General features: G+C 42.0%; 1 long non-coding RNA gene and 1 pseudogene across 1 annotated transcript; one reads left to right on the top strand and one right to left on the bottom strand.

Moving 5' to 3' along the window:
• The first annotated feature begins 610 nt into the window (after positions 1 to 610).
• LOC139074012 (uncharacterized) lies at positions 611 to 25508 on the top strand. Its single transcript, XR_011523292.1, has 3 exons — positions 611 to 1192; positions 1421 to 1574; positions 20197 to 25508. It is a non-coding gene; the product is annotated as an uncharacterized lncRNA (long non-coding RNA).
• LOC103558476 (AMSH-like protease pseudogene) lies at positions 3159 to 6155 on the bottom strand (annotated as a pseudogene).
• Positions 25509 to 25954: the final 446 nt, after the last annotated feature.

The raw sequence follows: 25954 nt of genomic DNA, 5'->3' as shown, positions 1-25954 counted from the left end.
TCCAGGAGATTTTATCCCCATTACACAGCTGTGTAAACCAAGGTTGAGAGAGATTGGATAAGTTGCTAAAGGTCCCAGGGCAGTTTGTGATGGAGATGTAGTTTGCACTCAGTCCCCTCCACCAGATTTCCAGGTTGCCATTCCATGCTGCCTCTCAGACGGCTGTGGCTCAAGGCTAGAAATAGAATTGGCATCTTACCCTGTACTCTATCCTACAAAGGGACAGGGATGCAAGGGTAGAGCAAAAGTGGCAGCACTGTGCCCAGAAGGCCAAGGTCAAGTCCAATGGGGAGTCCTGCAGCTTTTCAACGGGGGCCAAAGCTTTCTTACATTTGCCAGGGGTACTACTAGAAGTATTTAAAAACATCTTTTGCTCCCAAGCAAAGGGTTAACCTGTGCTCATGGTTGGGGGTGGCCAATTGATAGTGGTGCTGTAGACTCCGGGTTTCCTCCCGATCTAGAGCCATGGCATAGGGAGTAGTAACTATTCCTTGGAATTTTTCATCTCTGGGATCAGTGATTTTAAAGGCCTTAGGGGAGCCTGGGAGAGTGCGCAGAATCCCGCGATTCTTGGTGAACAGTGCCATCTAGTGATCTGCGGTAATTATTCAGGCTGGAGTGAGAAGATAGGAGAGCTGCTCCTTACGCCCTGGCAGGGTCGTCCCCCAGGCTCCCCATGTGTTCTTCCACAACCTCTTTACTGTCTATACGTGGAAAACACAGAGGCCTCCCTCACCACTTCCTCTGCTGGGGGAGAAATTTGGAAGGGGTTTGCTTAGTCACTCATTTGACAAGTTTGTATCACGTGCCTTTTATGCACCTGCCGTAGTTCCAGGTCCCGGGGAGGCACCGTGGGAGAAAATAAATAAACATCCCTGCCCACATGCGCAGAGAGACCATAAACGGGGACAATAAAATGGACAGCATCTTAGCTGGCGACGAGTGCTAAGAAGAAAGAATAATGAAAGGGCATTCGGAAGTGTTGGGGGCAGGGTAGGTTTTATAGAGAGTGGGCAGGGAAGTCCTCACTGGAAGCTTGCACTTGAACGACCTGAAGGAGAGGAAGGAGCAGGTTATGCAGCAGTGTGGGGAACGGCATTCCTGGCTGAAGGAACACAAGCGCCTGTGAAACACGGAGGAGGCCAGGTGGCTGGACCAGAGAGAGGAGGGGGCAGAATAAATAGCAAAAGAGGTCAGAATGGTAATGCTGCGGGGTGGGAGGGATGAGAAACCACTGGACGTTTTGGCTTATATTTGAATAGAACCACTCAGGCAGCTGTGTTGAGAATAAACTGATGGTGTCTTGGGGAGATTCAAAATTCACTTTAGCACATTAAAAGTTCCAGAAAGCCCAGAATTATATTTATTTAACATTGTTTAATGAGTACCTTCCAGGCTTATTTTCATCTCTTTCTTCCAGGAACACCCACTAACTTCTTGTGGGATCTGAGAGAGTGAATCAGCCCTGATGAGCTGACTGTGAAGTTCCCGACCGTCATAAACAGGGCCAGCACAAGGCCAACAGAAAATAGTGTTTTTCCCAACGCCACACCACAGCTGCAGAATGACTAACAGTGAGTGACTGATTCTTTCTTGTCAGTGCCTCCCCTAAACTGTCCCCATTCCTCCCACCTCCTGAACTAAGATTTCTGAGATACTCGATGATCAAACCGCCTGCTTCATGACCAGATCCAACCCTGGCTTGATTCCAGTTTCTCTTACCCTTCCCACCTTAGAATCACTCAGCACAAACTCAAACCCGACAAAAAGCCCCTTCCCACAGCCTCTTACTGAGACACCCCATGGTTCACTGGGTGTTCACAGTGCCTCGCTGCAGTAAGTTAATAAAGCTAACATTGATTGGGTGAAGCTGGTGATCTTTACTTATAATTGTCATCAGCCATGAGTGTTTTGTAGAACAAAGTTTAAGAAAAGCTGGACAAAATGATTACTTCCTATTATAAAATTCTGTGAATCTAAAGCTGAGACATTGCACCCCACCTAAAATGTTTTGTGTACCAATTAGAAAACAGCGTATGATCATCGAAAGGGGTGAGGACTGGATTTTGTTTTTAAAATAGGAGGTGTGCATTATTTTTATAAATTGATCTTGTCTGTCTAGTCCCTCCTGATGCTAATATTTTTGGCTGAACATTTGGCCGTGGGCCCACTTGGTTTGGTTGGGGCTTCTTGCCCTTCCCTCCCACCCTGGGCCTCCCTGGATTTTTCAGGCAAGGTGCAGATGTCCGGAGAAAAACCAGTTTGGTTCTAGGCAAAATCATGTGTATTTCCTCAGCACTCTTGAGTTGTAGTGAGCACGTAAGCAATGGCAATCCACTAGGTAGACTTGCCTCTTAGAAAGCCCGTGGTGGCAGTGGAAGTAGAGGATGCAGAGGAGAGGTGGGTAAGTAGAGGCAGAGACGAGGTGGGAGGGTAGAGATTATTAGACCTGAACTCAGGTAATGGCTGGGACATGGGGATGGAAGCTATAGACTCATGGGCCTATTAGATGTGGGAATGGGAAGAAACAGGTCAACGTGCAGAGTGGCTGTCAAGTGTAACTAGTTTCCTCAGGCCTCGCTGACTTCTTAGTGGAAATGAGATTGTGTCGTCAGTTCTCCAAATTTCCCTGGGTCTCACCCCTACCTTCTCTAGGACACCCCGTTCCCTTCAAAGCCTTCCCCAGTAATGACTGGAAGTCCTTGGAAATGCCTCACACGTGCAGGGACCTGCCTTTTTGGGTATGAGCACGTGCATGTTTGTTCCTGCCCCTGGAGGCCCTTGAGAATGAGGCTTCATTAATGCCAGGACTGCTGGTGTCCGCTGTGGTGACACCTAAGTGTTTTGTTCCCAATACTTTTCTGCTTTCATTGAAATGATCATTTATGTTGCCTCTGACTTTATGTTAATGTGGTGAATTACACTGAACAATTTTTTATGGAGGTGAAATTCACATAAAATTCACCTTTTGTTTGTTTGCAGCACCATGTGTTATCTGGTCGTAGTATGTGGGTACATTAATAGGTATTGATTTAACACCACTGTGACCTCTCTTAGAGCAACCCAAAAACAAAACTTCAAAATGTGCAAGAGCAATAAATATCAAACTTTCTGATCTAAAATGTATAAATATAAAATATCAGTCATTTCTGGAAACATCTTAAGAAAATTTAGCAACCACATGTCGAAGGGTAGATTTCGGGAGATATCACCTCAGTCCAGAACAATTATCTTTCTGTGTTTTACCAACCCGTGTTTGCATATGCTGAACAGCCTGGAGTCCTTGGCAAGCAGATGAAAGCCCTTCTTTTTACAAGAGGAAACCTCAAGCATGCCAGCACTGGTGAGCCTGAACATGCCAATGTCTTTGTGCTTTCATTAACAAACAATGTCAATAGCCTCAGGTGATGTGAGCTGATAGGAACAGTGTGAAGACCGACTCTGGATAAGAAGGCAGTTTAGGTCAGGGATTCATCCCAGAGCAAGGAGATGTCGTTGATCCTGAACATGGCATAACTCTTCTACATTCTCCATGTCGCAGCAGTCAAGTTCTGCAGACCGCTTTGGCACAATTATGTGGGTAATAGTGAATTCATTATGCATGAGTTTTCCACAGAATATTTCATGGGTTTCTGTTCCTCTCACTGTATTAGATTCTGCCTGCTGCAGAAGTTTGCGGCCAAGATCTTTTGATAAAAACTACACATCGCAGCACTTCAACCACTAAACTCTGAACAGCATTTGGAGTAGTAGCTGCTTTTAAGGCCATATTTACAGTAGGAGAGTGGCTAGCATAAGTGATTGCATCACTTTTGTTGGGCTGATCTGCAAATACATTCAGCAAGGAATTGTTCTGGTGTGTGGAATAGCAGGACACAGCGGTCCAAGAACGCTGGAGGCTCCTGGCTTTGCATCTGACCTCAGGCTAATTCTTGCTTCTTAAGTTGATCTTTGAAAAACAGAAACTGCTCCCACTCAGCTGCTACTGGCCCATTTGAACGATCTGCATCCCTTCCGTCTCCCTCAATCTCTGATGCTCCAGTTTTTTGAGAATTTCGGCTTTAAGTTTGATTTTGCTTGCAAATCTTCTGGGTATTTCATGTTATATTTCCTTCTTCAATTCATCTGTCCTTAGGAATGCAATCTCTTTCAGTCTCTCCATAATATCCTGCTTTTCAGGTACTACACACTGCTGGTAATTTTGATGGCTGGGAAGCTTTTCCACAAACAAGGTATAGGTTGATTATAAAGAAAAAAGGCATTTCCAAGTTTCCTTCTTCCAAATATGCAGCTGCCATCCTCTCCGTTTCTACTCTGTATCTCAAAGAGCCGATGAATTAGCGGTAAATGGCCGCTTCATGTTGTTTTGTCTGCAACATAAAGGTGTTCACTGTTTCTTCTCAATTCCTTCACCATGCTATTTCAATCTAACCAGAAATACAGTGGACCATAAGAATCAGATTACAGGTTTACTATAAAAGGCTATAACTCCTGAACAGCCAGGTGGAAGAGATGCGTAGGGCAAGGCACGCGGGAAGGGGTGCAGAGTTTCCATGCCCTCTCCACACGCCCCTCTCTCAGCTCCTCCACATGTTCACCCACTCGGGAGCTCCAAAATGAGCCTTTTCAAGATGAGCACTTCAGTGGCATTTAGTACATTCGCATTATTGTGTAACCATCACCTCTATCCAGCTCCAAAGCATCCCCATCACTCCAAAAGAAAACCCTGTACCCATTAAGCAGTTACTTCTCATTCCTCAGTGGTGTCTAAATGGTAGCCCATTCCTCACCACTCCCAGCTCCCACCATTCTGCTTTCTGTTTCTATAGATTTACCTATTCTGGATATTTCATACAAATGGGTTTATACAATATGTGACTTTTTGTGTCTGGCTTCTTTCACTTAGCATAATGCTTTCAAGGCTCGTCCGTGTTGTAATGTGTATCAGTATTTCCTTTCTTTTTATGGGTGAATAATATTCCATTGAATGTATATACCGTAGCTCGTTTATCAGTTCATCATGGACATTTGGGTTGTTTCCACCTCTTGGCTGTTGTGAATAGTGCTACTATGAGCATGTGTGTACATATAATTATTTGAGTACCTGTTTTCAACTCTCTTGAGCATATACCTAGAACCGGAATGACTGAGTTATAAGATAATTCTATGTTTAACTTTTTGAGTAACTGCAAAACTGTTTTCCGCAGAAACAGAATGATTCTACATTCCCATGGCAATGTGCAAGGGTTCCAATTTCTCCATGTCCCTGCCAACACTCGTTATTTTTTGGTTTTGTGTTTTAAAATTGCTATAGCCATCCCCGTGGGTGTGAAGAACACTGAAATTTTATGCCGTGCCTGCAAAGTGGCAAACTCTGGGGACATCCAAGTAGTGCTGGGTCCCCCAGTGCTCTCACTGAGCCAAAGTCTTGCTATATTCTCAAGACTTCCACTCCCGTTCTGTGTCACACTCTGACACCTAGGCAACAAAGCTTGGCATCATATAGAAATTTGTTCAGCTTCAACACAGTGTGAGTCCATGGAGATTGGTCAAGGGATTGTAGGGGAGGAAGAGAATTCCGCTACCCTCTAGGTCCTTCTGGCTGGTCTAAGAATTAAATTGGCATGAGAGAATAACAGGAGAAAATCAAACAAAGTTTGATAACATGTATACATGGGAGAAATCCAGGAAAACTGAGTAACTTCCAGAATGGCCAAAGCCGCCACCTTAAATGCCATTTTCAGCTAACGACAAAGGAAGATGTTGGGGTTAGGGTGAGTCACTTATGGGAGATTACCAGAAAAGGAACAGTAAACAAGAATACGGTTATTATGTAGATTTAAGCCCCTGCCTTCCTCATTGATAAGAGTTTCTAGAAATAAGGTCATTCCCCTCTTCCTCTACAGAGAAGGAGACATCTGTACAAATGGAGATTTCTCTTACAAAGTAAATGTCTCTTACAAAGGGTAACTTCTGCTTGGTTTGCAGAGCTTCTCCTGTGTTCGCAGTTTTTAAAAAAATAACCAGCCCCAAATAATCCTCATGCCAAAGAGACACATCTTGAGGTGGCAAATTCTACTTCCTTACAGGATCAGTTTCTGAAGCAGACCCTGGGCTGCCCTCTCCGGCTTGTTCTTTCCATTTTTATCTGTCATTCTTCTAGCTAAAACTCCTTGATGCGCCACTAGTTTTTCAGATATACTGGGGCATAATTGCACCCCAGCTTCTGTTCAGCAAGCAGTTATCAACTATGCAGGTTTCTTGTTAGTGTGGAGAGTGGGGCCCATCACACAGCTGATACAGAAACACAAACAGCTTTGGAAACGAGAACCTTTGGTTCCTTTGACTGTGAACATACTGTCTGACATGAAAGAGGAAATGCCTCCAAGGCAGTTGATATCTGTATCCTGGGCATAGGGTAGATAAATCGGATTGAGAGAGAGATCCAGAATCACTGGTGAAGAAGTTGTAGCTGAAGCCATGAGAGGAAGTAACACGTAATGGAAAATGTGCCAGTTGGTGAAGAACTGGAATGAAATGTCCTGGTTTGATGTTTTGAGTATTCCTTTAATTTTAGGAACACTATCAGAAAGGAGGCTGGCTTGTGGGCTGAGCTGGCTGCAGCAGCTCTAAGTCAGTCACACATTGCTGATGAGTGAGAACCTCTGTTATAAATGGAAACGTGAACTGGCAAGTGCTCATTGGCTAAAACTGAATGCACAGTTTATTTCGGTACCTATTATCTACATGATCTCCTATTTTCCCTTATTGGTTGCAAATAAGCACAAGGAATAAAAAGCTAGCATGTTTTCCAAAAACATGACTGACAGTTTTCACTGCCGCGTGTCTGAGATGGATATGATTTAGACTTTTCATTATTTCTCTGAGGTCAGAAATGTTCTTTGGTGGGTTTCTAATTTTTTATGAAACTTTAGTCCCAGAGGCTATTTAAGAACCTTTAGGAAAGATATCAAGTGGTCAAGACATATTTTAAAGTATTTAAAGTGGCGATGTCTTAGGCCCTCAGTTCTTCTCTCTCCCCGCTTTCTCCCCAGGGGGCTGTCCTGCAGATGGTGGTTTAAGTCAGTCTCTATCTACAGATGACCCTTGTCTGACCTCCCTCTCTGGAATGCTCTGCCTGCCTCTGACTTTCATCCCCGAGCACATCAACACGCACTTGCGCTGGCATTCCTGATGAGATCTCTTTCTCCTGAGCCCTTGAGAGAATCCTGTTTCAGCAACTCCTAGGGAATGGTGGAAGAGTTATTTTTTAAAAAGAGATTTATCCCACACACCAAGGACAACGATCACTTATTTTGCACCATTTTGTGCCTTGACTGTTTGCATGGTAGCCTGTGACTTTCCATTCTTCTTTTTTCGCAATCCATGAACATAGTATAGATTCTTAGGTCCTCTTAACCTGGGTGTTTAATTTCCCAGTACCACATAGCCCAATTCCTTCCACCCCCAGGGATTCTTAACACATTAGCTTATGTATTTCCTTCAAAGTAGTATCACAACCTGAAATTATCTTCTTTTTTTATTTGTTTACATGTTTATTACCCATCTCTTCCAACTAGCTCTGTTAGTACTGACATAGAACCCTCTCTAAGATATATTGTTATGTGAAAAAATAAGTTAGCACTAGGTCTATTTCTATTAAAACATGTGTGTATTAATATGCACATGTAACTAGTTTCTTCCATGAACTCAGTGGAGGGACAAACAGGAGATAGATTACATTTTTATAATTACAGTTTCTTCCTCCTCCATATGTACACTTTGAGGTGTGGTATGGGGAGATATCCTAACTTTTCTAGTCCTTCCAGAGAGTAGAAAACTTCCCTCTCACAGCCAATTCAAAACCTCTGAGCTCTTCTTTTGCTCTTTCCCCACCTCTTCCTTCCCACTCCTCCTTCCATCTTCTAAGTTGGGGCCAAACAGGGAATTAGCAGGTTGTGGGGGATTGGAATTGTCCACCCCAAAATGTGCCTCTTTGGCATGAGGATTATTTTGGGCTGGTCACTTTGAAAAACTGCAGACATGAGAGAAACTCTGAAAAGTAGAATTTACTTACCCTTTGTAAGAGACATTTATGTTTTGAAGGGAAATCTCCATCTTTAAAAGTGTCACCCCTCTGTACCAGGAAGAAGAGGGAATGACCTTATCTCTAGAAACTCTTATCAATGGAGAAGGCAAGGACTTAAATCTGCATAATAACCTTATTCTTATTTACCGTGCCTTTTCTGGTAATCTACCATAACTGACTTCCCCAACCCCCAACATCCTCCTTTGTCTTTAGCTGAAGATAGTATTTAAGATGAGAGCCTCTACCATTTTGGCAAGTCACTCAGTTTGCCTGAGTCTCTCCCATGTATACATGTTATAAAGCTATGTTTGATTTTCTCCTGTTATTCTGTCTCACATCACTTTAATTCGTAGCCTGGCCAGAAGGACCTAGAGTGGGTGAAGGAAATGTCTTCCTCCCCTACAAGGTGAAGGGTGACACTCGTCAGTGACACCCCTGTAGTTCTTTTCTGCCTAACACTTTCCCATTAGAGTGGCTCTCCAAATGTCTCCAAATGCCTAGGCCTCTCATGGGCCCCATTTGAGGTTATTCAGAGGGCTCTCATGGGACCCTTTGCATGGCCTGGTTCCAGATTTGGGTGATGTGCTCTTTGGCAGACATCTTGTGGCTCTCCTCCTCATCTTCTTCCCTAATGCCCATCCTCTGCCACTTTTTTCCGCTGCTCTGGCAGGTGACAGGTGGGGCCCTTCACAGTGGCTCCAGCTTTGATAACTCCTCCAGCCTCTGTTACTCCAGGAGCTCATGAATCCTCACCTTAGCATGGCTGAAGTAGAAACTCCCCCACAGCTATACTCTCTTCTGGTAGGAAGCAGGCAGTGGGTTCTGTGTTCACGTCTTTTCCTCCCACATTCTAGGGGGCACAGGCCAAACTCCCAAGAACTTCCAACTAGAGCCAGCTGTGTAATTTATGGGGCCCAGTGCAAAATGGAAATGCAGTGTCCCTTGTTCAAAAAGCAGGAACAAGTGCTGTTAAAGGCACTAAAATATAAAGCTTTTTCCTTTAAAAATGTTTTATTACTTATAAAACAAAATGGGGATAAGAGATACATGAGTTTCAGCATAAACTTACAAATTGCAAAAAATAACATTTTAGTATCACAATTTTATATAACAATAATTTGTTAATGTGATATCTTGATCGATCATTAGGTTTTTCTGGCTCACTTTTCTGCAGATTCACTTATTATGTCATCAAATTTGATACTTTTAGCAACTTCATTTTTAATCGATATAATTGAAAGTGATGTCCACTGCTCTTGGAGAATGCCAGACTGTAAATAATTTTTAATTTTGAGAAGGATTATTCTGTGGATGCAAGTTTTGGTTTCTTGTATGATCTCTACAAATTATAGGAGATGTTAGAAGAAATATTAAAAATGTCACTCTACAGGGGCTGGCCCCGTGGCCGAGTGGTTAAGTTCGTGCGCTCTGCTGCAGGCTGCCCAGTGTTTCCTTGGTTTGAATCCTGGGCGCGGACATGGCACTGCTCATCAAACCACGCTGAGGCAGCGTCCCACATACCACAACTAGAAGGACCCACAACGAAGAAGATACAACTATGTACTGGGGGGGCTTTGGAGAGAAAAAGGAAAAAATAAAATCTTAAAAAAAAAATGTCACTCTACAAATTTACATTTGTACTTAAATTCAGACTTATACAGAACTGATTAGTGTGAAGAGACAGAACTCTTGACCTAGCTGCTGATCTATCTGTCAATCTACCAATTGATTGACTTATCTCTCTCGGATATGCTTTGTTGATTTCTGGGAAGATCGAGAGAAACTGAAAATGGTAATTTCCAGTTTTCTTCCCATTCCCAAAACCTTGGGGATTGGGGAAATGGAGTAGGAGGGAAGTTACTCTTTATTTGTAGAATTTGCCACTGTTTGGCTTTTTAAACACGTGCAGATACTAAATTGTTTAATTTTAACACTTAACGAGAAAAGGAACTCTTCGAGAAAGAAATGCATATTGACTTACAATCTCAGTACTCAGTTACTCATTGGTAATGTTTTGATTCTTGCTAATCTTTCTAAAGCCATTAAATATATTTTTATATTCAGTTTACATTATACTGGCTTTATATAGGTTAGCATCTTCAATTCAGCTGAAAAATGTTAAGCCTGGTGAATTTCCAAATTTAGAGTGTTAAGTCAGATCCGCTCTGGTTTCTCTTGGGGCTAAGTGTTTGGACAGGTAGGGAGTCAGCTGTCATTTTGTGGCTGTTTTTAAAAAGATGAAGTGTGCTTCCTAACGAATGAAGAGGATGCCGACAGAAAGCTATTTCCTGTGTTGGACATCCCGTACGTGTACAGGAGGAGTCAAGGGCTAGGTGACTTGGACAGCAGTGCCCCAGGGCCTGCTTGATCTCCGGTGGCCTGATGTCACCCATAGTGAGAAGGCTGGCAGCAGACAGGCAGAGCCACCTCCGGCCACATGATGAATGGTCCACAGAGCAGGATGTCAGGCGGTGTCTCTCGCCGCTCTGCATCAAGATTTCTCAATCAGCTCATCAAACAAAAACCAAAGAACACCAACATTCAAAATCAACGCCCCCCCCCCCCCCCGCCACCGTTTTCCTATTTGCTTAAATAAGTAAATAAAACATTTAAAAAATGTCTTTAAAAGAATTCTAAAATCTAAATTGGATTTATTTCTATAATGAAAGTATAGCTTAACATTCAAAAATCAATTAATACATTCAATGGAATTTTAACATATTAATGGATAAAGAGGGAAAGCTCAATCCTCTCAGTCGATCTCTTAGTGGATTGACGAATTCGAATTCATTCATGATAAAAATCCTCAGCCCTCTGGGAATAGACGGGAACTTCCTTAACTCAATACCAAAAACTTCTAGCAAATAGCATATTTAATGCAGAAACATAGCAAGGATTTCCTTGGAGTGAGATCTGTGTGCCCTGTGTCTCTACACAGCAGTTAAATGGATGAATTAAATCTTCACGCGTCAATAAAATTTCAAGAAACATAATATTGAGCAAATAAAGCAGGTAACAAAAGGATGTGCACAGCATAAAACATTTCCTTGAAATCTTGCATTAGCTTCAGCCCAGCCATTTCAGTTCATATTCTTTTCATTGCTGCTTAGGTCTAAACACTTTCCTTTTTTTAAAGATTGGCACCTGAGCTAACAACAGTTGCCAATCTTCTTTTTTTTTTTTTTTCCTGCTTATTCTTCCCAAATCCCCCAAGTATATAGTTGTATATTTCAGTTGTAGGTCCTTCTAGTTGTGGCATGTGGGACGCCACCTCAGCATGGCTTGGTGAGCCGTGCCATGTCCACGCCCAGGATCCCAACCAGCGAAACCCTGGGCTGCCGAAGTGGAGTGTGAGAACTTAACCACTCGGCCACGGGGCCAGCCCCTCTAAACATTTTCTAATTTCCATTACAGTCTCTTCTATATATATATTTTTTTTTTTCTTAAGGAATATTTTAAAATTTCTAACATGTCAAGTTTGTGTTGTTGTTGCCGCTATCTTTAAAGTTGATTTCAAATTTTGCAGAGAACATGGTGATGTGATGTCAATTTTCCGGGTTGCTTGATCTTGTTGACGCCTACCTTGTAGCCTAATGCATTTGTGTGTGTGTGGCCTGATCTATTCTGGTAAATGTTCTATAGCATTTAAAAATAATGCGAGTGAGCTAATTGTTGGTGCAGAGCCCTCTCCATATATCCATTGGATCAAGCTTTTAAATTACATTGTTCAAACCTTGTCTCTACTTGCTAATATTTTGAGCTTCTTCACTGAACAAATTCTAGCAGACAGTATATCAAAAATCGCTCACTGTGGCCCTGAGTTGTTGCTCTCATATTCCACTCAGCATTACCAGGCATTTGTAGCCAGAAGGATTTCAGGATATCTAGTCTGTCACATTGAGGTGAGTAGAAATCTCCATTCCCCCCTTTTCTTAATTATAAAAGATATTTTTTTGGAATAGCTAATATATGCACATGATTCAAAATTTAAATGTACTGAAAGGCATATAGTGAAAAGTAAGTCTTTGTCCCTCCTCTGGGCTGTGACCACCCAACTTCTCTCACCTGGGACAACTGCTTTTACCAGTTTCTTGTGAATCCTTCCAGAGATGTCTGTCTGTCTGTCTGTCTGTCTGTCTGTCTTTCTCCTTTTCTTCTTATTTAACAAGGATGTTACCATAGTATATATTCTCTTTTCTCTACCTCGTTTTTAATCTTTTAGAGATGGTCAGCAAAAACTCTCACTGTTTTAGAACACCTAGAGTTGGCTCATCTGGTGAATGGCTGCTTTTTCCATTGTGAGAAAAAAATCTTTATATATTATATATCATTATATATTGTTATATCCTCTTTATATTTTATATATTACTTAACTACTCCCATTAATGGGTATTTGTAGTGTTTCCAATAAATATTCCTGCACCTATATTTGTCTTGTGTGTATCTGGAGAAAAAATTCCTATGATAGGTCAAAGGTATGAACATCTTGTTTTTTCTGGGTGACTTGCCAAATGTGTCAAATCATTTATTGAATAATTCATTTTCCCCTCATCTATTTGAAATGCTGTCTTAATATAAGCAAAATTCCTATATATGTTGGAGTCTATTTTGATACTTTGTATTTTGAACCCTTGATTTGTGTGTGTGTGTGTATTCATATGCCATGCTTTGTAATATATTGATATCTCGAGGGGCAGTGCCTCCTCATTATTTTCCAGACTGTTCTAAATTATACACTTTTTCCCCATATGAGTCTTAGAATTAGTTTGTTTGCTTTTGCAAAACAAAATCAGACAAAGCATAAAACAAAATATAAGGCTTTGTATTATTTATTAGTTAAATTTACAAATGTACATAGGGGACATCAACACTATTGTGATGTCCCAAACAGTGATATGCCTTTCCATTTGTTCAAAACTTCTTCTGAGTCCTTCAGTGGTATTCCTAGTTTTCTCCATGTGGGTCTGGCATGCTTCTTGTTACATTTATTTGTAGGTCCTTCATGTCTTTGTCGCACTGTTACATATATTTTCGGCCATGTGGTTAGGTACGTATATGTACAGAATTATTACAGCTTCCTAGAGTATTGCTCTTTTATCATTACATAATATCTCTCTTTATTCCTAATACTGTTTTGTCTTGAATACTACATTTTATTTCCAATATTAATATAGCTATATTAGCTTTCTTTTGGCTAGTATTTACCTAATATATCTTTTTCCATTTTTTGCTTTCAACTTTTTAGTGTCATTTTAGGTATACCTCTTGTCTTTTTTTTATTGAGAAATAATTGACATATAACATTACATTAGTTTCTGGTACATAACATAATGATTCAGTATTTGTATATACTGCAAAATGATCACCACAATAAGTCTAGTAAACATTCATCACCACATAGTTAAAATTTTTTTATGACAAGAACTTTTAAGATACAATCTCTTAACAACTGTCAAGTATGGAATACAGTATCATTAACTATAGTCACCATGCTGTACATTACATTTCCATGACTTATTTATTTTATAACTGGAGATTGTCCTTTTTGACCCTGTTTACCCATTTTGCCCAGCACCCCCCCCCCACCCCGCCCCGGAAACCACCAATCTGTTCTCTGTATCTATGAGTTCTTTTTTTCTTTTTCTTAAGTTTTCACAGGTAAGTGAGATCATATGTTACTTGCAGTATTTGTTTTTCTCTGTCTGACATTTCACTTAGCAAAATGCCCTCAAGGTCCATCCATGTTGTTGCAAATGGCAAAATTTCTTCTTTTTTTATGGCCGAATAATATTCCATTGTATATACATACCACATCTTCTTTATCCATTCATCTATTGATGGACACTTAGATTGCTTCCATGTCTTGGCTATTGTGAATAATGCTACAATGAAGATAGGGGTGCATATACTTTTTTGAGTTAGAGTTTTCATTTCCTTTGAATAAATACCCAGAAGTGGAATTGCTGGATCATATAGTAGTTCTATTTTTAATTTTTTGAGGAACCTCCATATTCTTTTCCATAGTGGCTACATTAATTTACGCCAGAGATATCAAGATCCTGGGACTTTTTTAAATGTTAATTTATGCAGTTCAAGGGTTCCCAGATAACCCAGCTACTATACACTTGAGGCCAGAAACCACTTGCATTACAGGCTTGAGGTTTCAGTTTCTCAGGGGAGATTTTCTGTCTTACCAAGAACTCAGACAAAGACAAGCTTCTTTGTCTTCCTGAGCTATTGGGTAGTTCCCCACTCTTTTACTGCAGGGTAGACCTTCAAAGACTCTGCTTTTATGAGGGGATATTAGTGTCAATTCTCTGCCTCATGTAGGTCTAAGGTTTCATGTCCTATGTCTATGTAGGCAATAAAATCTAAACCTGTCATTTACCAGGTTTAATAACCATGTCTCTCCCTACCCACTCACAGCCTTGGCTCACCCCCCATGTAGGTCTGGTTTCAGTGTCCTATTCGTTTGTGATTTCTATCTGCCTGTGCCATGTTTTTGGCTCCTGAGGGTTCCCTTTCTTCTTAGAGAGCTTAGCTAGTCATTAAAAAATTGTGGTATTTGATTCAAAATTTCCAGGTGATGATAGCCAGAGATTTTCCTCTTTATCATTCTTCCATCTTCACAGTTACTCATCCAGTCAGCCATTCATTCATTTATTCACGTGATATTACTTAAACACCTAATATGTGCTGGGCACCGGTGATACAAAGATGATTGGAACATATAAAAACTAATGGCTCCACACACACACACACACACACATACACACACACATACACCAGTGGTAACCATGTAAGGTGACAGATATATTAATTAGCTTGATTGTGGTAATCATTACAAAAGGTATACTTACATCAAAACATCACATTGTGTAACTTAAGTATTACAATTTTTCATTTGTCAATCATATCTCAATAAAACTGGAAAAAAAAAACCCCAGTGGAAGCTTGAGTTGACAGGGAAAACTTCTTGGATGAGGTGGAACTTAAGCTAAGCCATGAAGATTAAAAGAAAGGAGATGGATGTGAATTGAGTGCTCAGTATGTGCTAGGCGCTGTTCTAGGTTCTGGGGTACAAAATGGAAGGAAAGCTCTACCTTCAAGGAGTTTATAGTTGAGAGGGTAGAGCCAGAGCCAGACGAGGAAATGGGTCATGACAGCATGGCAAGTGCTGTGTGCTCCAGTGGGCGAGGCACAGGCTGCCAGGGGAGCACAGAAGTATTCAAGATGTTTGAGTCGAATTTTGAAAGATGAGCTGCAGTCAGCAGGATGAAGCCATAAAGAAAGAGACTGACAGTTTTGACTGCATTCAATTTAAAACTTATGTATAAAAATAGTAATAGTTGATATTTATTGAGCATTCACTATGCGCCAGCCATAAGTTTTTCATAGATGCCCTTTATCAGATTGAGGATGCTCTATTTGGGTCAGTTTTGGAAGCCCATCAAACTTACCAGGGAAGGACTGATAAACAGAACAGCGTCCTCCACCACGATGCAGAAACCAAGCAGAGCGTAGGTGAAGTCTCAGATCCTGGGGACATTCAAACTAAGAAAATGTCCCTGAATTCGTCATGAAAATAAATGTGATGATTCACTGGACAATGTTAAATTTAATTGTTCAAGGCAAAGTTATATTTGCTCTATTCACTTTAAAATACGTTGATTTTCTACCACAACAGCAAAGCCCAACAAATTAGCAGACTAGTTTGTAAGAGACACCTGAGATAAAGACATCACAGATGTATCTGTTTACCAAGGACTCGATGATCAACCTGAACTTCTATGATTTGCTGGATTCAAGGGCAGACTATGGGCTGCCTTTCCGCTAATTAGATTATTTTACCCACCAAATCATCTTGGAGAAATCCTGAAAAAGGCAGTAGTTTGTGCACATAGTACTATTTGTCTAGAATTAAAGGTAAGCTCCACACAGATGGAGAGTGGAAGACTGTGATTGACTTTACTTTCACAAAGAGTTGAATGCTGAGCGACCTCTACAACCAGCTGTTGCTGTACAAGCATCTTCTCCTAGACTTCCAAGTCACTCCCTGTCCTGGGATTGGACTGTAATAATACAGTCGTAGCTTTGCTTTGTAAAAGAGAGAGGACAAAGTAAAAAGGAGAAGACATCTGTTACTTCTAGTAAGTTAAGCCTTCTAAAAATATTTCCCTTTTAGTGACCGTTTGTTATTTTGACCTTTGATCTTTTACTCTGGAAATACAACCTTTGAAACTCTCCTACTTCCCTCCTCATGTTTTTAAAATGGTAATAATGCTGAACCACAGAGGAAGAGACTTCCTTTTGCATCCACAGCGTTTGGAGATGAAGGTTCACGGTGAATAAACGAGGAAACATTCCAATTATTCTTGCAAAGCCTGAAGAGCTACATTTTCTTCATTTGAAAAAATTGTGTTCATTCCATTGACTCTAAAGAAACATACTTGAAGCACAATAATCAAGTCTTATGGCTCATAGCATGTTCAGTGATTCAGTGAACTGTTGGTTGATCAAAATGAAAGAAAAGATTCTCTCAGGAGCCAGCCACCTTTGCAATCAATTTCACATTAGTCAGACTGATGTTTGGCCTAGGCAGAGAAGAGCCCAGGAGAGTTTTTAAAATCGGCATGATTATGGAGTCTGAAAGCATGAATGGCTTTCCAGGGGATTGTTCTGTGAAAATCACTGGGCTGAATTCTGCTATAGTGTCAGGACACACAAGTTCTTGATTATAAGGAGATTCTTCTCTCTTCCTTTCCTTCTCCTCTTTCTCCCTCCCCCCTCCTTCTCCTCTTCCTCTTTCTTCTTCTTTTCTTTGTTCTTCTTTTGAATAACCTTTCCCCTTTCCTGTCCATATTATAAAAATAAATTATACTTGATGAGGATTTTTAGGCTGCTTAATTTTAAAATGGTTTATGATGAGGATTTTTAGGCTGCTTAATTTTAAAATGGCTTATGATGAGGATTTTTAGGCTGGTTAGTTTTAAAACTACAGATGAGATTCAGGCTCCAAGGAGTGGAATTTGTTTGCCCCTTTGTTGGGAAACATTTACATTTCTAAGGGAAACCTCTATCTGTGAAGATGCCTCCCTCTCTGTGCCAGGAAGAAGGGGGAATGGTCTTATCTCTAGAAGCTCTTAATGGGGAAGGCAAGAACTTAAGTTGGTTGCTGTCTGGCAATCTCATGTAACTGGTTTAGGGTGGTGGCGTCTAACCTTTCTAACCTTTACTTAATCCGATTTGATTCTTGTCTAAAAGTCATGGGATCACCCAATGACCAGACCCCACCTGCACTGATACCATTTTAACTTTTTTCTCATGTTCTTTCCTTTGTCTTGTAAAGAGATGAATCATATACCTATGCCTTAAATTTAGCCCTAACCCTCAACTCGGGGCAGCAGCAGGAGCTCTGACTGCCCGTGGGTCCTGTCCCCTCGCACCAGCTCTGCCTGCCCATGGGTCCTGTCCCCATGCCAGCGGGGGCAGCAGCAGCAGCTCTGCCTGCCCATGGGCTCTGTCCCCATGCCAGCGGGGGCAGCAGAAGCGGCGGCAGCAGAAGCTCTGACTGCCCATGGGTCCTGTCCCCATGCTATTCCACACTATTCTACTCTCTAAATAAAAGAGCACTACTGCCAGATCTTGAGAGTCTAAGAAATCTTTCTTTCGACTCCTCGGCTCACCGACCCCGCATCAATACTCACTGTGGAAAGTAGCAACATGGTGTGGCTGTGCTTTTGCTCTGGAACCAAACGAGTTTGAAAAACTCTGGTCCCACTGCTGACTAGCTGTTTTACCTTACAGAAGTCACTCATCCAATACATCTCAGGTACCCAAGTGTTGATGGGTACATTAATGCTAGTTACCTCCCAGAGCTGAGGTTGTGTGGATTTCATAAGACATGCATGGACATACATATGTGCCAGGCACACAATGAGAGCTCAAAATAATGTTTTATTAATAAAAATCAGAAAATATAGATAACTAAAACTACCTATAATTTGACTGCTGGCAAATAAACTTTACCTCCAGGTACACTTTTACATTCTAGAGTCTTCAAACGAAGGCCACTAAATTAGTTAATCAATATTTATTTGGCCCGACATGATGCTATGTAGTGAGAGGCATATAGTTATAACTTAAGTCGACATTTTCTGACTTTCTCCTGTGCTAATAATCTTTCTAGTATTCACTTATTCATCACTGGCTCAAAGATTTTTTTGCACCTTCTATGTGCCAGACTACTCTTCCAAGTATTGGAGGCACAACAGTGAACAACAAAATAGAAACCTTGCTCTCATGAAGCTTACATTTGTGTGTGTGTGTGTGTGTGTGAGAGAGAGAGAGAGAGAAAGAGAGAGAGAGAAAGAGAGAGAGGGAGGGAGAGAGAGAGGAAATAAACAAACAAGTAAAATATATATACTATGTCAGATGGTGATAAACAGGGAGTAAATGGCAGCATGGCGGGGGGGGGGGGGGGGGGGGCGGTAGCATTGGAGGTGGGAGGAAGGCTGCAATTTGAAACAAAACAATCAGGTGTCATTTGAGCCCAGACCTGAGAGAGGTGGGGCAGCGAGCCCTGAGGCTGTCTGGGGAAGTCAGGGTTTCAGGTGGAGGAAACAGCCTGCCCTGAGGTGGAGGTGGCCCTGGTTTGTTTGAGCAACAGCAAGGATATCGGTGTCCCTGGAGTAATGTGTGACCAGGAGAGATCAGGGCTGAGATCGGAGGCTGGTAGTGGCCAGATCAGAGGGGCTTGTAGGACATTGCAAGTCTTCTCTGCCCCATGTACAACCTCGTTGGCCTGTGATCTGCTTTGCTCAATGAAATGCAAGAGAAACTGATGTGTGTCCTTCCTCCCTAGCACTTGAAGAGCCAGCAAGTGCTTCTCTGATATTCTTTCCCTCTGCTACAATGTTCTAGAAAGAGGTCATTTCTTAAACCGGAAGTCTGGTGTGAAGACAATATGGAACCAAATTTCAGGCCACCTGTGGACATGTAATGTGAATGAGAAATAAACTTTCAGATGGCTCTTGTTCCAGCCTGTTTCTGGTGTCAAATAAAAATGGCAAGTAATAGGATATATTGGAATATATGAGGAAGCCATTTTGGTGTAAACCTAATTCGGCCTGACCTTGTCTTTCCAAAAGGGCCTGACCGAGGCCGTTGAGCATGCATTGTATATCTGCTTTAGAGATTCCCTATGGCAAGAGCAAAAGGCCCTTGAGATAAAGGTGCAACTTCCCTCCCCCTCCCAACATTGGCATTTCCTTAAGGATTAAGCATCTTTCCTTAGGCTAGAAACTGATTGCTGCACTCACCTGTGACCGCCCAGCTCGAGACAATAGACTTGCCTCCTGCTACGCCCACGAAGATAGCAGACCCACTACCTGCTGTGTCCATCAAGCGCTGTGAAGACAGGGCAATCTTGTGACTATTGTGGGAGGGACATTTCAATCATATGTGAAACACCCTCTTTGAGGGTATATAACTGCCCTATGTACCCCCACTTCTTTGGAGTGCTCTGTTCCTTTGTGGAAAGACTCTCCCGGGTTATAATCCTAAGATTTAAGCTCAGAATAAACTCACCCAAATTTTCATTTATAGATTGGTTATGGATTATTTTCATTGACACTGGATTGAGCTTGTCTTGAAGTTGTATTTGCAAAAGACTTGCTACAATATTTTTAAAAATTAAATTATCCATACCAAAAAAACTAAGTGGGGAGAAGCTCCTGGAATAGTTGAACTGCTCCCTATGTCCTCCCCGATCTTCTGCAGCCAAGCCTTGGAGGGTCACTGCACCATCACAGCCATAGCTGCTCAATCTGTCTCCCTGCCAAACTGTTCTCCACACTGATGCCAAAGTCATTTTTCAACATGCACATGTAATAATGTCAATTTCCTATTTAAAGTCTTTCAGTGGAAATGGAGAGTCTGAAAGGAAAGAGCATCAAAAATATTGAAAGAAAATTCTTCACGATGTTACGAGATAGTTTCTGGGTGGTGGGATTATGGGTGATTTTTAATGTTCTTTTTTGTATTTTTCCATATTAAAAACGTTAAAAAAAGCAAACAAACCACATAATTTGGCTCTCTGTTTCTAGTGGTGGCAGAGCAAAGAAGGCCAAGGAGCTTTGACACTCCTTCTATCTTGAGATCAGCTTCAAGGCTTTTCCTTTGGATCTGGGCTGGCTGAAGTCATGTGTTTGACCAAGAGAATGTGGCAGGAATGATATTCTGGGACTTCAAGGTAAGGTCATAAAGAGCCATGCAGCTTTTGCCTGGCTTTCTTGGGACGCTTTCTCTGGAAGCTCTGGGCCATCATGGAAGAAGTCTGTCACCTTGAGACTCCCACACTGCAAATGCTCTGGTCACCAGCCCCAGCGGGGTCCAGTCTTTCTGCCCTCCCCACCATGACAGCAGACACGTGAGTGAAGCCATCCAAATCCTCGCCCAGCCCATCTTCCAGCTGAATACCACCCGGTGACCTCAGTCAACATTATGGAGCAGAAGAATCACCCAGCTGAGTCCTACCAAAATTCCTGATCCACAAAATCATGAGACACAATGATTGTTGCTGTAAGCATTGGGTTCATTTGCTAGCTTGAGATAAATAACTGGAATTCCAGTAGACAAAGAAAAGAGTCTCAGCAGGGCTGAGGTCCTCCCAGATTTGGTCCTACCTTGACCTTCATCTCTTACCCTTCTCCACCTACTGTGTTCTCCTGTAATCTCAGACTTGTTATAGGTTCCTGAACCCACTATGGTCTTCACCCTCTGTGCCATTGTCCATGCTGAGCCTCTTTTTTTTTTTTGCTGAGGAAGATTGGCCTTGAACTAACATCTGTTGCCAATCTTTCTCCTTTTGCTGGAGGAAGATTGTTGCTGAGCTAACATCTGTGCGAGTCTTGCTCTATTTTGTATGTGGGACACCACCACAGCATGGCTGGATGTGCGGTGTGCAGGTCTGCCCCCGGGATCCGAACCTGCAAACCCAACCACTATGCCACCAGGCTAGCCCCTTCTTCTTCTTCGTTTTTAACAGCTTTATTGAGGTATAATTGATATATAGAAAAATTACACATGCTTAATATATACAATTTGATGAGTTTGGACTATGCACACGTCTGTGGTGCTATCACTACAATCAAGGTAACAAACATCTATCACTTCCAAAAGTTTCTTGTGTCCCTTTGTGTGTGTGTGTGTGTAGTGAGAATGCTTAACATGAGATCTACCCTCTTAACAAATTATAACAAAATAACAAAATATTTCATTGTTAATTTTAGGCACAGTGTTGTATAGCAGATCTCTAGAACTTACTTATTTTGCATAACTGAAGCTTTATACCCATTGAGCAACAACTCTCCATTTCCCCCTACCCTGGCCTCTGGCAACCGCCATTCTATTCTCTGCTTCTATGAGTTTGACTATTTTAGATGCCTCATATAAGTGGAATTTGACATGCTAAGTGAAATAAGCCAGTCTCAGAAGGACAAACACTGTGTGATTCCGCTTAGCTGCTGGGCCTCTTTTCTCATTTATTCCTATTGCCTGGCCTGCCCCATCTCATCCGTACTCTCCTCCCTCTGTCCTCACCTCTCTCCCACACTGCCAACACCTCCATCTCCCTGTTAGATTCCTGCTCATCTTTCAAAATCTGGTTCCCATGGTGCTTCTAGAAAGGCTTACTTCTTCTCTACCCCCTATTCCCATAGTGTTCCATATCTTCTCTTTTGTGTTCATGTTGTACATTGTACCTGTGTCTGTTGTACTCATCTGCTTGTCACATTTGTTCTTTTGTCTATCTCTTCTGTGAGTCTGTGTATTCATTTCCTATTGCCGCTGTAACAAATTGCCACAAATTTAGTGCCTTGAAACAACACAGATTTATTATCTGGAGTTTGGGAGGTCCTAAATAGGTCTCAATAGGCTCAAATCAAGCTGTTGGCAGGGCTGCATTCCTTTCCGGAGGCTCCAGGGAAGAATTTACTTTCTTGCTTTTTACGTTGTCTAGAGGCTGCCCATACTCCTTGCCTTGTGACTGTCTTCCATCTTCAAAGCCAGCAATGGCTGGTCGAGTTTTTCTCACATCACATTGCTCTGACACTGGCTATTCTGCCTTCTTCCATATCTAAGGACTTTTGTGATTACATTGGGACCACCCAGAGAATCCAGGATAATCTCCCTATCCTAAGGTCATCTGATCAGCAACCTTAGTTCCATGTGCAACCTTAATTCTTCCTTGCTATATAAAACAGTATATCACAGGTTCTGGGGAGTAGCATGTGGACATCTGTGGGGGCCATTATTCTGCTGACTATAGTCTGTGAGTTCTTACAAGATGGAGCTTGTGACATATGCAGGACTCTCCCCCAAAGCATAACAGAAGCCTGCTACATAGTAGGCACTCAATAATAGGTATTCCAGGATTTAGAGCTATGAATAAGATGGGAAATTTATCCAGAAGGAGCTTACATACTACAGAGGAGGGTTCAGCAAACTACGGTCCACTGACTATTTTTGTACAGCTTGCAAGCTAAGAATGATTTTTATGTTTTTAAGTGGTTAAAAACAACTCGAATAATATTTTGTGAAATGTGAACATCATAAAGATTCAGTTTTGTGTCCATAAATAAAGTTTTATGGAACACAGCCACACATTCATTTATGCATTGTCTATGCTGCTTTCATGCTACATTGGTGCAGTTGAGCAGTTGTGACAGAGACTACATGGCTGCAAAGTCTAAAACAATTACTATCTGGCCCTTTACAGAAGAAAAATGCTGATCCTTACTCTAGACCTGCACTGTCCAATAGAAGTTTTGTGATATTGGAAATGTTCTCTGTCCTGTCCAATATAGTAGCCACTAGCCACATGTGGCACTTGAAAGGAGGCTAGTGCCACTGAGGAACTGACTTTTACATTTTATTTAATTGTAACTGATTTCAATTTAAAGATCCGCCTGTGGCTAGTGGCTACTGCATTGGACATCTCTGTACTAGGAGAAGAGATGAAGATTATGAAGATGCTAATAATGATGTGATAATTCACCAGGTGCCAGGAACCATGCTAAGAGAACCAGGAGGACACTCTTAGAATTCCCATTTTACAGATGAGGAAACTGAGGCTTAGAGAGATTAAGTGACTTGCCTAAGATCACATAGCTAGTGAGTGGCAGAGGCAGAACCCAGGTAGGTTGACTCCAGAGCTGTCACTGTAACCTCTAGGTTATATTGTCTCAGTAAGATAAGACATACACGTTGAATTATAAAATATAACAGAATGTGATGAGTGCTATGAAAGAAGTGAAAACAAGCCAGGGAAATAAATGAGGGAAGGACATCTGACTAGGGAGGAGAGAGACATCTTCATGAGTGCCAAATGTCTTAAGCTGGGCTTTGACGTTTGGGCAGGATTTTGACTGATAGCCATGGGTTTACAAGCGAGGAGGATGCAGTGACCTAGACAAAGGTGTGGTGTTGGGAATGTAGGGGGTCGTTAAGGGATTGGAGAGCAGTCCAGTTTGTCAGAACTTCACTAGCCAAGAGTCACAAAAGTTTTCTTGACAGACGGGTGCACTTCCTCTTTTCTATCAATAACAACCATGTAAATGACCTTGTCTCCCTTTTTGCTTTGATTGGAAGCTTAGTGTCACACTTGAGCTTAACTATCGCAACAGTAGGAGAACCTTACAGCTTGAATATTTGTGTTTCCTCTTCCCCTCTCCTACCCAAGCTTGATTTCTGCTCTAATTATTGTTTTTTTCTGGTCTTAGTCTTTATTCTTACTCACGTTTTAACTTAATTTCATTATATGCTTATTTATTGTAATGCTCCTTCAGTCCTTTTGTGATATGTCTGGGTGTAAATAACAAAGTAGGTTCCACTTGGGTGAGGATCTGGGGTGAATGTGGGAAGATAAGTCTGAAAAGATAAGAGGTCAGTCTGAAAAGATAAGTGAGTGTCAGGCAATAGGTAGCGAGGCTCAAGCAGGGTCATGGATATGGATGTTTCCACCTTGAAGAAATAGCCCTGAGCCAGCCAGGTGCAATCCTCATGCCCTTTTCTCCTGGAGCCTTGGTTGGCATCCCTGCAGCTCCCCACTCAGTTCTTGGAAACCTGGAAGTTGACAGTAATTCCATCCCATGCTGCTGTGCCCCCTTGCTTCCTGGACTGGTTCTGATGTCTGTTGGCATGTTCTTCAAGTGTTAACTCCCAAACATCCTTGGTTTCACTCTTGTTGCTGGCATCAGAGAATACGCTGGCATCCTATAATCTTTCTAAAGCACACCATGACCAGATTCCTCTCCTCCTTGAAGATCTTCAGTTGCCCTCTTCCAAGCTCATGAGCTTGGCTGAAGGTCCCGGCTCACACCCCAGCTCTACCTCTTCCTAACGACATGACTTAGGCGAATTACTCAACTTCTCTATGCCTCAGACTCCTCACTTGTAAAATGGGAATAACAGTAGGACCTACCTCAGTAGGTTGTGGTGAGGATTGGCTGAGTTAACAAATGGAAAACATGGGAACGGTTCCTTGCACACAGTAAGAACTCTACATGTGTGTTGGACTTATTGTTATAAACTCTTCTGAGTCATCTTTTGCCACTTCCCCTCCTGCAGTCTCTGGTTCCATGTGTCCTGAGTTACTTGCAGTTCCCCAAATGCCCTTCAGCATCTTCCCTCTAGGTGTTTTGCGCATGTTTCCTCTGTCTGAAAAGTGTTCCTTGCCCCTATTCACCAACTCTTCTTCATTCTTTTTGACTCAGTTTAGATGCCACTTCCTCTGGGAAGCCTTCTCTGCCTGCTCTCCACTCTCCCTCCCCCATGTATATTTTTCTGTCTTTTCCCCCAGAGACCAGGGACTGTGTTTGGCACACCCTTGTACGGACTATCATAGTTCCTGGTAGAGTAAGAACACATTAAACTGTTATTGAATGAATGGATGTTTGCCTTGGTCACGTCAAGGCACAGGGTAGACAAAAAATGTAGGTGTTAGAATTATGTAAGTCTGAAATAAGCTGATGTAAAGTCCTGGCTGCATAATTTCAAAGCTGGAGTGAATTCTAAACTCTGTTTATACTCTTGCCACTTGGTGGCGCCACTTTAGCTGGTAACCAACAAGACACACCAGCCTTCCTCAGAATCAAATATGAGAGAGGTACAGGAATTTGTGCTTTGCAGAAAACGCTAACACCTGATATGCTGGACTAGGGCTGAAGAACGATCGGTACTATTGATGGATGGTAGAATAATGGGGAAGAGTAAGGGAATGTGGGACAGGACCTTGGACTGCATCAAGGGGATTGGAGGATAGGAAAGGTCTGTGAGAACCTGGGGTCATGGCCAGGAGGCCAGCTGCAAATCCAGAACGCCAAACTCAGTTCAGAGAGCAGAGGTGTCATGGAGGCAAGAGAGAGAGAAAGGAGAGGGATATGAGTAGATAAGACCAATTCAGCAATACGGGATAAGGAAACGTTCAGAAGTGGGACACTGAATTGAATTCCATCCTGGGATCCAAATCTAGGAGCAGGCAGGGCTGGGGCAGCAAGTCAGGATTCAGTCCAGAAGAGCCAGCCAACAGAGCTGCTCATTAAGGCTTACCAATAACCAACATTAAAACTATTGCATATGGGATGTTTATTTCGAGGTGGGAAAAGCACACAGGGTTTCTTAGTATATGTGTTGGAAATTTTTCTATACTTTCCTTCAGCTTGCAAAGGAGAATTTTTTGTGTTGGTCCCCTCTACAGTTGAGATGACCACTGTGCTAGAAAGTGCTGAGTTATAAGTGATGGCCACTGATCAGAGCACCCTGCTCTGGGCGGCCACCTTAAGGCAGGGTGGATCAAGGTTGGTT

The sequence above is a fragment of the Equus przewalskii genome, chromosome 10 (genome assembly GCF_037783145.1).
Source record: "Equus przewalskii isolate Varuska chromosome 10, EquPr2, whole genome shotgun sequence".
In the NCBI taxonomy this organism is placed as follows: domain Eukaryota; kingdom Metazoa; phylum Chordata; class Mammalia; order Perissodactyla; family Equidae; genus Equus; species Equus przewalskii.
Note: the sequence above shows the minus strand (reverse complement) of the source record. Positions and strands in the feature narration are given on the sequence as shown.